The following is a 13,108-nucleotide window of genomic DNA, read 5'->3' as shown; positions in this document are numbered from 1 at the left end:
GATATGGGAGTACAGCTTTACCATGATCGTCGTGGCTTCGTCCGAGATCACTGTTATTGAGGACTTTTCGAAGGACACTTTGGGAAGGTAAATTTGTTTTGGGTATTTAAACGATCTTGATTTATCTTCGAATTTAGTTCACCGGACTATCGTTGGCAATCTAGAGTTTGGAAGATAGCTTCCGACTTTCTATTCATCGTCTTGTACGTATCCTATCGACAAGTGGTGGCACCGTGACTGGATAAAGTCCTAGATGAAATATCGATGTTTATGTAGGTCCTCGTTATGTAGGTATTACGTGCATGTATTCAGGTCGATCGAGCCACACATAACGGTCGCCTCTTAGTGACTTTCGCTCTAGTAATTCCTTCCAAATGGACCGGGTGGCATTTGGCTAATATCGAATCGACGTTCGTGCTGACCCACCTAACTCAAACACCTTAAGTAGCTCTCTTACTCCCGATGAAAAATCGTCGGATAAAAACATACGTTTAGTTTGAAGGGGCTAATATTGTATTAGGCAAAACTTTTTTTTTAAGATCGTGATTTTTATTCACCAAATCCTGGTAAATCAATTCATTGTCGCGATGACTAATCGTATAATCTCGAGTACAAGTAATTTGAAATTGGATGGATGTAATTTTGATAGCGTTAGCTTTTAAATTACGTTGCAACGAGCGATAGGCACATTTCATTGAGCCGAGTTAGTTTATCAATCGATAAACGTGTTATGATTCTTGATAGTTTACGTTGCGATAGCTTAAGTATAGGTGTTACCATAGATTGTTATATCGTTTATTTGATTTCGATTTTTATTATGGCATAATGACGATAATGTTGTATACACATTCGTACTAAGTGTTCAAGATAAAATGTTGTTGATAATAATGTTTGTCTTCTTAAATGATTAGATTAAATTAGAAAATTGATAAAGTAGTCGTAGATCGGTTTATTATTTTACTATTCAGTTTACGATTTTGCTATATTGTTCTATAAATATGTAAACCTGCAAATTGCCTTCTTTCATTTGCAAACCTTTATGCAAATCGCGAATATCAATTTAAAATACGTAGAATATCATTTACAATATAATTATTAATTAGATTATTTTTCTTAATACAAAATTTAACAATATGACGCTTATCTAGATTGAGGAACCAATTCATTAAAATTGTTGTTAGGTCATTAAGCATGAAATGCATCATTTTCTCTATACTTTTACTATAAAATCTATTAATCATTACGTAATTAATAACCTGACACAAGGACAAATACAGTTGCATTTAATTCTTGTTTTACACGATTACTGCAGACAATTTGCCCAAGGATGCGCTGTCCGATTATCGGATATCGACATCTGAATAGCGCATTATACGATTATCGAGCACGAGTTGATATTGAAAGAAAATGGCCGTTAAGTGGCGCTTAATGTTCGCGATCCGCAAGCAGTACCTCGCCGGCCTTTTCCAAGATATGTGGGTCGTATACCCACGAACCGTTTATCTTGCGGCCAAAAGAAAACCGGCATTACTTTCACACTAACCCGATACAAGGATAAAACGGTGTACACAGAACCGCAGGACGCTGTTAGCAACACATCACCGTCGCGAAATAATCGTCCGCATTATCGCGGAACCGTGACGTTTTCAACGATGGCTCGAAGTACTGCCCGAATTACGTAATATTACGCTAATGTCTCTTGGAAGATGCGCGAAAACTAACGGGCACCGTGTTCGGAATGAATGGATAAAAAGCCTCGCGAGTCCCGTGCGGAAACGGTCACCGTAAGAAACATTATCTTACTGTGTCGTTGCTGCGTCGTCGTGACGGTGATTCTGCTCTAACTGCACCCGAAGCGACGATCCTTCGAATTCCACGTAATCGAAAAGTCAGCTGGATGTTCGATTCCGGGATCGGCTCTTTCGTGTCGCGAGAACTTCTTCGCAAATGTTCATCTCCACCAGCTCGTTAAAAAAACGGTATTTTACGAATGCTTACAGTAAATTTCTCATTAAATGCAAACGTGTTAAAACTCTTATAATCGTGCAGAAATTATGAGTTATTATTTACTTTAATTTTTTAACTATTATTTTTTAATGATTTACTATTATTTTTGAGTTATTATTTACTTTAATGCTTTACTATTATTTTTGAGTTATTATTTACTTTAATGTTTCACTATTATTTTTCAATTATTATTTACTTTAATGCCTTACTAATATTTTTTAATTATTATTTACTTTAATGCTTGAGAATAATCTTGTGAAAACTTTATTGATTTTTCCGGAGTAACTGTAATTGTGAAAATATTCGTCCCTCGTACATCAACTTCGAAGTATGCAAGTTTGGAATTTATTGCCTACATCAACTTTAACCCGTACGACGCAACACAGTGCCTCGTATTAAAACGTCTTAGTACCGTAGAACCTCGTTTATATAAATTTCCAAAATTTATTTACCACATATTACGCTTGTTTCGATCTGATTCTAATTTTTAAATTTCTCTACCTCTCTTATTCGAAAGCCATGTATTTCTTGTACAAATGATTTCAATCTTGCGCTTTAATCAAGCGTTTCAATTAATCTGAATATTCGCGTTTCCTCGACCAGCTTGGATAATCGAGGTATTACTGTATTCGAACGTTCAAATGGTCTATTACTCGACCAGAATGTCTTTCGGCGATAAATGCTTTTGCAAAATTCAGCATGACCTTTTGGCGAACTTAATACAATGTATTTTAACCCTTTTCACTCGTAGCGATTTTAACTGTAAATCTGAAATCATTTTTTTTGTTCATTTTTTGTAACAAATTGCACTTTTATGCATACGAAATTGATTCTCGTGACTCGTACTAACAGTGCCGCTATTTAACAATCTTTCAAATCTAAGCTTTATTGATATAAAAATTATCTTCGGACATGACGAAACAATTTTAGTGGTGCCTCAGTCTCGCCACTCGAGCGTAAAGGGTTAAATAGCGCGCTGTCGGTATTGGAATAGATTTCCTAAAAAAAGGTCACGCCCTGTACCTTGAAACCTCAACCGTGAGAACTGTACCAGGCGAAGCCGTGAAATCCTGGAATCTGATCGGATCGATGATTCGTTTTTCTACGAAACGAAGTTCTCGTGTCCGGGATCGCTCGGTCCGCGACGAACGGCGGTTTATCGTCGAAATTCACGAAACTGCCGTAACGGAGGCAAGCGGATCATTTTTAGGTCGGTGAAATTCGACGTGTCGTTTCTCCGTCGCGACGCGGACAAGCCGCGGCGAGATGCCGGCGATCGAAAGTACATTCGACCCCGCTTTTCGGTCACGATTCCAGCTGGCGGACTCGCGCGTAGACGGGGAAGGTCGGCCACGAACTTGGCCTCGTTCGTTGTCGAAATCCTTCACGCGAGAGCTAGGCTGCCTCCTCATTTACCGGTCTGCCGCTCAACCAGCAAACTTCGACTCGATGGCAACCGAAACCCAGCCGAGTCCGATCGATCGGACTCCGTGATTCGACTTTCCGAGAGTTTCTGCTATTTCCTGAACCCTTTCGGTGTTAACTGTACCCGATCTCGGATCGCTCAACGGGAATCGCCGTTCTTAGTCGCCAACCTACTGGATGATCCAGCATTCTAAACAGCTATATTCCTTGGGACGAAGTTTCTCAAAGTTTGAAACAAATGCTTTTATGGCATAATTATGAAAATGAAATTAATCGCGTTAGGAACAGCAGAAAGACTAACAGTGTGCAAGAAGTATCGTCAAAATTATGTTTTGATAAAGTTATGATTGAGAATGATTGTGAACGATCGTCAGCTGCAACACTTGTGAAAATGATCCGTCGAAAGAAGGTTAATAACAAGGTAACTATTAGTTGCGGAGAAATGGTAATTTTGAGAGATTAGTCACTCGTCGTGACACATAATGTTGACATCGATACGTACCGAGTGTACTCGCGAAAGGCAGCTAAATAGGACTATACAATTTTTGTTTTTCGTATTACCTTTATTTACTTCCGCTTCTAGACTTTAATAACAGAAGAATTCAACTTTACTTCGATTTAGAAGAAATTAATAATATTCGTATTTATTAGACCTACCATTGAATATATTATCACGAGTCTAACTCGTTATTATACTACAAGAGATTAAGAAAAAGATTAAGGTTTAGCATTTTAAAACGTAGATCTTGATTTTCTGTCATTTTGAAAATTAAATCTCCATATAGTCTTCTCTGTTTTTTTTTAAATATGGATAAACTTGTAATGATATTTCAATTTTCTCGTGAGTAAGATTATCGTCTCTCGTATTCTCGGTACATATTAGTGTAATGAATTTTCTGGTGCTACCACTTCATCTCGAATGTTACTTCTTGAAAGTTTCATGTTAATCCGATTTAAATCTATGAAGTCGGTGTGTGTTCTGCAGATTACTCGAAGCTTAGCCAGTAAAACGTTGAAACTTTAGTCGCTGTTATCCGAGATCCACGTTATCTAAATCGGCGATCGAAACGCCTAGAAAACTATTCCACTTAAGATTGTTTCTTTCGATATCCCATTTTCTTTTAATTGCCGTAACACAAACTCTCTTTTTCACTACCGATTTCGTGCATCTACTTAATTGTATAACGTTGAATCGAGACGTATTTCCATCCAACTTCTTCTTGCTATTGATTTAAAAAAAATCTTGATTTCACACAAAATTCTGCAGTCTTTTGATAAACGATATTTGAACCCTGATATTTAAACTGTTGTTGTAATCGATTTTTTGAAACGTATTCCGTTCTGAGGTTTTTAAGTTAAGTCAGCAACTGTCAAAGGAGGATAAAAGTTCGTTCTATGTAGACAAAAATCTTCGATGGCTGTTAATATTTTTAACGGCAAAATTCTGAGATCTGTTAAAAAATATCTGGTCTAAAACATCAATATAGGCTGCTAGCAATTAATATTTTATTTTAGTAATTCTTGCATAGTAATTAGTAATCACTGCGTTCTGCTGACATTGAACAATTTAACTAATTATAAACCTCGTACAACTTGTTTTTCGTAACTTTCACATGATTCTCTTTGTGACTGGAAGCATACTTCTCAACCCTTCGCACTGGAAGCTATTTTAACTATAAATCTAAAATAAGTATTCTGGCTTGCATTATTTCCATTTCGTGTGGCAAAATATATTTTATACATATGAAATCGATTCATTCGACTCGTACAAACAGTTTCATTGTTAACAATTTTTTGAATCTAAACTTTGTTAGTATAAAAATGATTTTGGAACGTGATAGAATAATTTCAGTTTCACCGCTCGAGTTGCAAAGGGTTAATTCCTCCCTCCAACAACAACGACGCTACGAAAACCATGTCATAGACGATGAACTTAGTTTCAAAGGTCAAGCGAGATACAAGAAATTCTCCGCAATCCGGAAGACAGTTTCCGTCATCGCGCCTTTAGCGCTATGCCCCCGTGGCCTCAACATTGGCCTTCAAAATGATACCAAGGGAAAAGAAACGAGCGCTGCATCGATATTATCGAGCGACTCCGTGGGAGCGTTAAACCGTGGTCACACGTATCACGGGTAGAAAACACAGTAACGGTGGATGAAAGTAATCGATTGTTTCGCTTAGCTACCACCGCGTGCCGGACGCGTCTTTAAATAGAATTTGAGCACTCGCTTATCCGTCCCTTCGGATATCCCATTTGTACGGAGTCCTCCCAGCCAGCGCCGGGCATGTGTCCGACCGTCGATTTATTATCGCGATTAGATTTGTTGCCGTGGGTACCGGTTGCACGGCGGGCAGGTTGCCGCAACGGCGCGCTCGCTCGAGACGAATCGCGGCGACCTGCATCCTCGCGCGTAACCAGTGTGACCGTGCCACGCGGCGAATGAATCATTGATAGATTCGAGAACTACTCGACGATTACGCGCACCGGGATTCCGTTTAATGGCACGACGGTCGCGCTCCGCGACTCCTCGTTTCCCCGTCACAATTTCCCAGGGACCGCCTCTGTCGATTATAATGGGGGAACCCCCTAACAACGAGCGCGCGATTTGTCTGTGACTGGAAAATTATAGATGCACGGGAGAGCCCCCGCGTCGCGATTGTACGTTCTTTCTAAGCGCCCGGCCGCCGGGCCGGTCGTTACCTCGATGTTGGTTTTGTTCGTTTCGCAGTCGTGGTATTTAACCCGATAAGCCGGTCACGACTGTCTGAAAAGTAGCTCGATCATTAACCACTTGAGTGGAATTGACGGGTCTCGCGTGCAAGTATTTTCTCTGTCGAAGTCGGATATGACGGGCGACGCCCTGCCGTATATTTAATTCTAGAACGACCCTTTATACTTTTCGAAGTCAGTGACATCGCGTGGGGTTGCGAGCGACACGGAATAAAATCGTAGCGATCAAAATGTGATTCGTTATTTTTCAAATAGAAAGTATGAAGTACAGCCTGAGTTGGGTGGACAAGGAAAACTTCAATGTTTTGGCATTTATTAGCATGCTTGCAGATAATTATGGGGTCGACGGCGATCCACGGTATCGTTTTAGGGTTAAATGCAGGGTCAAACTACAGCCACTGACATAACTGCACAACATAAATAAATACGTAAATAAACAAATAAATAAACAAATAAACAAATAAATAAATAAATAACGAATTTGAAATTTAGTAAAGTTAACAACGCTCCGGCATGAAAAAATTAATTACCAAGGCGGAACAGCGCCCTCTAGATTCAGGTCGAATTTTAGTGTGCTTTGCTGTAACGAACTCTCTCAGGAATTCATCGTGGCCGGGCGTTAAGCACACTCCGAAGTTCCAGGGGCTCGGAACCGGTGGAGGTAGTTCCGAGCGAAATAATTTATGGACGGACATACTTTCGTCGGGTATGATAAGTCTGATTTATTCGGTGTCTTCGTGCTAAGCCTGCTTGAGTAATCGGTGCTTTGATCCTCTGTGCAAAGGTAATTTGGGGAGGCGCCTAAGGTTTCTTATCGCAGATCGTTTCGTACGTATATTTCTATTACATCGGCAGACTTTATTGCTGTTTGAGAACGCCGTGAAACGCGCACCATCCAACGAATGGCTCCTAAATCATTATTTATTATTATTATTTACTTGTTAGATACTGGACACTTTTAAATCGCGCAAATGAAATAGGCGCGATCAGACGAACATCGCATTCAAGTGAACATTACATGTAAATGAACATTACATGTAAATGAACATTACATGTAAATGAACATTACAAATTACAGAACTTAATAACATAAAACGGTTCATTGTCAGACTGTTTCTGAAGAAATAAAGTGTTCTCGCTGAACTAAATTACCGTTCTTGCGATGCAACTTCAAGAACCACAATTAGGTAAAAACTAATCTGAATAACGATCGACGATCATAACTGTTAGTCGTTATAATTATTGCCCAATTATTATAAATTAGTTATAATAACTAACGAGTTCCAATCGTTAATCATTGCTCCGACTACTTGTTGCTTATTACGTTGGATACCATTGTGCCAAAGTGTATTCCGAATAAATTGTCGGTTCTGTCGGGCACCGTTCTCCTACTTACCTTGCGCACGGTGGAATGAGAGACGGTGTATCCAAGGGTTGAGAATACAATTAGAAATTTCAATCGACGAGGACGCGAGCAGGCAATAAGCCCGGGGATACCAACGAAATTGCGAATTGTCGGATGCGATACCAAATATCCAGCCGGGGAATCGATCGATCGGTATAGACGCGAAAGCAAAAAATAGATAATAGGCGTACCGGGGTTCAATATCCTCCAGCAGGATATTCTTCGGCGTCTGAGACAATAGAAGTTCCTCGTCCCGTCGTTTTTGTCTGTTGTCATGAGTATCCGCCGGATAAAGACGGCTTATTGCGTACGGTGTCGGTGTGTTCGACGAAAACAGCGAAGGAGACCGCCGAGGAGAACCGCGAAGACGGGGTGGTATAGCAACTGGGATGACTCGAAAACGGGAGGGGATGAGCACACGGTCAATTAAAGGAAACACACAGTCCGGAACGGACATTGCCCCACGGAGCGTCGCAGCGGCCGGCTGCATCCGCGTAAAACCGAATATGCATGGCCTTCTTTCGGTTAGGCTTCCTGTGGCAGCCTGGCTACGAAATTGATTAAATCAGGTGGTAGGAAGTTCTAAGTCCGTTGGAAAATTTTTTTAGTTTTTTTTCTCTCTCTCTCTCTCTCTCAAATGTACAACGTTTCACCGCCTCGCCTCGCGCTAATGAAACTCGGGGAATATAAAAATTATCGTCGAGTGCGCGTTACCCTTGCAACGAGCGTTGAAGAATCATCAAACCATGTCAATAAAAAATGAACACCGTCACGAATTAGCGATTTATTAGAGACGCTTCCCATTGCCTCGTCTTTTCCATTTTTCGAATTTATTTCGAAAGGAAATACGATTGTTTGAAATGACATGATTATATCGTCTCTTTCATTTTAGTTTTCATTAACAGGTAATCGCATAATATTATCAATATATGTACGTCGCGCATGAAAACTAGATGAATCCGTACAGCAACACGGTTGATACTTGAGGTCGTGCATGCCTACTTTCGCGCCGGGAACAACGACTAATCTTTTTTATGTAATGTTGCGACCGGGCAACCGCGGTAGGACTTCCGAACATATTGCTCGAAATAATTCACTTTCCGTTAAGAAGCTCCCGACGCGTGTTCCCCCGTTGTCCCGGCTCGAAGTAGTTAATTTAATATTACCGAAGTTCCGTTCCCTTTCCACGTTGATTTCCCTATCCAATACGCCTCGCCGCAATTTTTCCTGATTAAATGCTCTCGCCGCGGCAACGGTGCGCGCGCGAGACGCGGGAAATACGGCTTCGCGCACCGTCTACCTGATTTAATTAATATTTCCAGCTGCGTTTCGGCGTGTCGTATGCAAATTCGCAGCTGTCCGAGAGTCCTCGAACCTTCCTATTATCCTGACGTTCGGTCCCGGTTCATTTACCTAATTGCCGTCTGCCCGTAACGTTCGGGTATGCACGCGTTTCGCTCCCTTGCTATTATTATGGCGAGCATCGATTAAACACACGAGCCCCTTCAAGATGCTCGTAATCAGCGAGGAAGCCCCTGCTCGCGATTAATTAGCTATTAATTCCGTCCAGTACTTTCACCCCGGCGAACTTTGTTGTCTCGTGCGAAATGGGAGCAGCGAACGAAAAACTGCTTGCGAGTAAAGTGTACGGCGTTGTTTTGGGTAAAATGGCGCGCTATGATGCCGGTTAAGATATGATTAAATTCGGATGAGCGGAAATTATTTCAAATATTAAATCAAATATTTTTTGATTTTAACATTACATCTTTATACAGGGTGGTCCACGCAATTGTTTCAAGTCATAACTCTGTTATTATTGGATTTGTGAAAAAATGCCGAAGGAGAAAGATAAATATTTCGACGAGCACTACATTTGTAGGTCTTTAAAATTTTTTTTATTTAATGCATATTTTTTTATACAGATCGATTTTTCTGTTCATCCTACGTAAAAAATAATTAAGGTACCATGGCGAAAAAGTTATTAGATCTCGAGATATTTTTAAAAAATGTCTCTATTTTAAATAAAGACATTTTTTATTATATACATTTATTATTTTATAATAAATTTCTTTTTTTTTTTAAATCTTGGAATCTGACCCCCGGGAATGGATGCCGGAAAATGAGAACATCCGTTAAGAACGAAGCGACAATTATTAAGAGGCCGCGAGCGGCATGTAGGAAATAGTATTCTCATTCTTGGCTTTGATCAGTATTCGATCCGCCAGATTCCTTGAACGCGGTTTTCACGAGAATGCGCAAGTGGATACTAGAATCGCGCATAGACAGCGTATCGATATGTTTCCTTCGCGGAAGCCCGCCGCGAAGTTCAGCGTGTAGGTGAAGGTGAAGGAAAGGTCACAGGGACCGGTACGCCATGTGAGAAACGTTCCGTGTTTTCGCACACACCGTTAGGGTTCTCATGGATGTTGCGCGACGCGCAAAAGTTCGTGGAACGAAATTCACGTTCACCAAAAAATACGCAAACCCCATCATATTTATTACGATGGCTGTTGCACGAAGAAGGGAACGCGCTGGTGGGAATTACGTTGGCTCTAAATAATTTCACGAATCCGAGTGATGTTAATCTTCCGCTTCCTGGATGGAATTTTACGTTTCGTAAATTCTCCGCTGGGCATGGATGATTGTTACAGTGAATGCGCGGAGTGCGTAAGTGGAGGAGAATCAGTAGACATGAATGACAACTATTTTTAATAAATAATATCATTCACTCAGAGTTTTATCCGTTTGCACTCGACTGGTGACTCTGAGGCACCACTTAAATTGTTACAGCACGCTTCAGAATAATTTTTATATTACGAAAAATTAGATTTCAAAAATTATTAAAAGTATAACTATTGTTGCATGAGTTACAAGTTACAAAATGGAAATGTTACATGTCAGAAAAGTTATTTTAGAATTACAGTTACAATGGCTTCGAGTGCAAAGGGTTATTCTAAATATTCGATTTACTTTTTCAAGTAAAATCACTCTCTTTCGGATGCGCTATTATTTACCGGACATTTCGCGCAAACGGTAACAGCAAAGTGACTCTAATCCTTCTGCCAATAACCTTGTCTTCCTGTAATGCTCGACAAGTCCGAAGTTCCCAAGCTTCAAACTTTCCACTTACAAGGGAGGTTACCCAGATGTCCAATTAATTTTGGAAAACTAACTATTAGTAGTTATAACGTCCCACCACCTATTAACTAATGTCAATGTTATTTATACTATCTAGTATGGATGAATGTATGAACAAAAATATGTCTATTTTCATACTTATTATATACTTTCATTGTACACTGTTATGTACAGTGATTTTTCCATTTACTATAGGAAATGAATTTAAAAGGATATCTTTCATTCTTCGTATACCATATCTAAATGCAATTCTAACATATATTAAATTATCCACGCGAATTGCATTCCTCTTAGTTAACAGGATATTAAATACTACATACGTACAATAATTCATGCAAATGGAATTTCCATAATCTCCGCAGCAGTCCGTTTATAACATAGAGAAGCTGTTAAATACTAATAAGAAGCGTTCGGTTGTCGTAAAACTTTGGAAAATTAGTCGAACGCGTCATGTTAAACATCGGTAGCACGAACGACATTGGTTTCTATTCCGGTCCCATTGTGGCGGCAGCAAATGCACGCGGAAAAAAAAATTAAAATCCGTGACCAGACGAAAGTCGATAATAGTAAATCTCTCGGTGGTCGGCCCGCCATGAATGGCGAACATGAATAAAACATGCCGGCCGCTCGGAAACAAGGGTTCCGAGGGAGGGATAGACGTACCCGAAGGAAGTCGATAAGTTTTCGAGCCACGTACATTTCATACTCGGGGTAATCTGATTTTCCTAGACGTTATGAAACCTCTTGGCACACTTCGGTCAACCTCCTTCGCCGTTTTTGCGTGTCTTCATGTATGCCGGATTATCGTATTGCTTTCTCGCTTCTCAGCCTCGGGCCGCGATTATATTATCTCACTTTCCTTTTGCTTCCATTACGTTTCGTTCGGACGTAACTCTCGATGCTTATGTATGTGTGTCGCTGTGAAAGCGGCCTAAGATAACCGAAGAGGATTTAATCGTAATTGGAAAGCCACTTGTACCTTCTTTCCTATCGTTCGCTATGTACAACCGCAATTAGGGGAACGACGAATTTACGTTCGCTACAAATTGGTTCACTCTCCGCGATTCCTTCGCAACCGTAACTGCTTTTATCTTTCTTTTTTTTTTTTGTGCTCGTTATATACGTATATACCTAAATGCTCTGTTTCCCTTTTTAATATTTTCAGCACTTGACCGCATACTTCCTTTCTATCGTTTTATAGTATGCTTGTATTACGTCGATGTCATTCGGATTACATTACTCGTATGTAGACTCGAACAAATTTTATTTAGGAATTGAAATGAAAACTAATTATTTAAAATAATTTATGTCAGGCAGTTATTTTCAGTACTGTTGTTTGAAAAATAAAAGTAATATCATTTTATGAAATCCAAATAACAATTTGTTTGGAACAAAAATGTATAAACCAATACAAAACGTTAACTTCAACTTCATAATTGTTTCAAATAATTTCAATATTTGGTACCATGGTGAAAATCATGGCGGACGAAAACTTTGATACATTTTGCAAATTAAACGATGTCGTTAATATAGATAAAACGTGCGACGGATTTTCTGTTTGAAGTTATAGCGATAATAATATGATCACTGAACTATATCAACCATTGTGTATAGAAGCAGGATGTGCTGCAAGACAATTTGCAGGTGCAGTACTACGTACTTGAATAAAGAAGAACTGAAACGAACAATTGCCGTACCTTCTCACAATTGACGAGTACAAAGTATAAAAAATGTGAAAAATCCGTAGCTTTCAGCGAGGAATTTGTCATACGCTTTCGTATCGCGGTAATTTCCTCGCGGCGGTGTATAATTTCATTCGCGACAGTATTTATGTCGAATGATACCGCAATTTCTTTGCCGTGGTTTATCTTTGCATACTGCCGGAATTCGCGATGATTACGACTCCGCGCACCACGATTGCCGGCGACTATTTAATAACTCGTCCCAGGAACGAAAACTTGGCGGTGGTGTTGTTTCGCGTTCGCAGCCGCGCAGCCATAATCAGCGTGACGGCAGCAGCAAGAGACATTCCATTCAATGGACGGTGTAATTTGGTATCCCACAATAAACGACAAATACAATTTATTCACCGCCGTTTCCAGTCATAGACGCCGAGAAAGTGATACCGAGGGATCGTCGATGCCTTAATTGAGAATGAATAAGTAAATTGCTAACATACTCGTGTCGACGGATTAGCATCGCATAATCAAGCTGCGTTCAGCAATTTATGAGAAGTTATCGTATTCTTTTAATTAACAACACCGTTTAATCCGACGTTCGAATAATTATTCAAACTGCAATTAGCGCAATTGCTCGGGCACATTCTCGTGTCTTTAAGAAACAATTAGTGAAAACCGGAATCAGATAAAAAGTTATTGGCTGAATGAGTGTTTACCCGGCGC

The sequence above is a fragment of the Augochlora pura genome, chromosome 7 (assembly GCF_028453695.1).
Source record: "Augochlora pura isolate Apur16 chromosome 7, APUR_v2.2.1, whole genome shotgun sequence".
NCBI lineage: Eukaryota > Metazoa > Arthropoda > Insecta > Hymenoptera > Halictidae > Augochlora > Augochlora pura.
This window is presented reverse-complemented; position numbering follows the sequence as displayed.